Below are 1885 nucleotides of genomic sequence, written 5' to 3'. Positions count from 1 at the left end.
GGTTGAACTGTTTGTTTTTATATGGTCCCAACTACGTGGATGGAGAGAATACGTATCGTATCGTGCGTGCGTTTCTGGCAGTTATTTTAGTTATTAGTTACACTCTGGGTTAGAAAATTTGTAATCCATTTGTACCAATTATACTTTTCTTAATTGTATTGTAGTTATATTCTATAATGTACTATCCAATAATAAGCTCAGAATTTGGCTGGAATTCTAGAAGCTGATGTACTATCCAATAATAAGCTCAGAATTTGGTGGGAATTCTAGAAGCTGATGTACTATCCAGTAATAAGCTCAGAATTTGGCGGGAATTCTAGAAGCTGATGTACTATCCAATAATAAGCTCAGAATTTGGCGGGAATTCTAGAAGCTGATGTACTATCCAGTAATAAGCTCAGAATTTGGCGGGAATTCTAGAAGCTGATGTACTATCCAATAATAAGCTCAGAATTTGGCGGGAATTCTAGAATCTGAAGAATATATGCAAAGGAAAATCTTATAATAATAAATCAACCACACTCTGTCTACTATGTCCAATGCCGATGAGGCTTTTTGCCTAATACCAGGGCTCGTCAGGCCGGCTGTAACACGTTTGTTTGTTTATTTTAGAGCAAAACCACATTGAGCTATCTGCTGTGTCTATCGCTGGGAATCGAACCCCGGATTTTAGAGTTGTAAGTTCGTAAAGTTACTGCTGACCCACCGAGGTGCATGCTATAATACGACAGACATAGTTAGCTCTAAAGAGTGAAAACGCATTTGTATAGAGAGACACAACTCTCGATCGCATGTAAGTAATTTTTATAGCAGAGACTTTATACCCACTAAGCTTTCGTTTTCACCAGATTTATTATTACTATTAATTGTTTTTTGGAATTAATACAAAATGGATATGTGATTGGCAGGCCCTTTCAGAGGTTCAGAGAGGCCCGGGCCACTTTTGAGGCCCCTGGCTATAATAAAGAAAAAATGACGACACATGAAAACAAAATAAGACAATCATTATCCCCCCCCCCCCAAAAAAGTGAAACTAATTTGAATATTTAGTTTGTATACTTAATTTGCAACGCTCCAAGCTGAGAGTGTGTCACATTTTGGTCTGATTGGGAGGCACATAAAAACAAGCCGCGAAACTGAACAAATAAAAAAAAAATAACAAGTGTCTAAATTTGAGGCCCCATTTGAGCTTGAAGCCCAGGCCAAATGACCCACCTCACATCCTCCCACCCCTCTAATTGGCCCTAGTGATTGGTATAAAAGCTCTCTGTTGTAGTTACGTATTTGTATGTGCGTTATGGACGTATAAACACATGTATTTACAATTAGGTGACTTAGTGGTAATATTCTTTAAAGAAGTCTATGGTAATTAAAATATAATATGCTCCTATTAATAAAAAAACTCGTGCTATTAATTACACTATTTTATGACTTATGTAGGGAGATACGTCTAGTTTTTATGCATAAATGGCGTCGTAAACAGAGACGACAGGGGATGCTGGAGACGAGAGAAACAAATAGAAATCCTTAGAATTCTCTACACGTGAAGCTGAACATCGCACGCATATAAAATAAATTGTTTGTGACACTATTAACAACGTAACGTATCTGGCGGACATTTAAAAAAAAGAGTATCAAAGCTTGAGATAACTTCTGAATGGGAGGAGTGAACTTAAGAAAAGTTAAAGATGCATTCAAGTTGTTTAATGTTTCTATCTTAATAAACAAGATAATGAGATAGTAATTGTCTCTTTTAGGTAATAAAGCATTTTACTAAACATGTAATGTTTGTGATATGCTTGTTTGTTTTGTTTGTTTGTTTTGAAATTTCGCGCAAAGCTACACGAGGGCTATCTGCGCTAGCCGTCCCTAATTTAGCAGTGTA

This window comes from Limulus polyphemus, unplaced genomic scaffold (assembly GCF_000517525.1).
Source record: "Limulus polyphemus unplaced genomic scaffold, Limulus_polyphemus-2.1.2 Scaffold1665, whole genome shotgun sequence".
Taxonomy (NCBI): domain Eukaryota; kingdom Metazoa; phylum Arthropoda; class Merostomata; order Xiphosura; family Limulidae; genus Limulus; species Limulus polyphemus.
Note: the sequence above shows the minus strand (reverse complement) of the source record.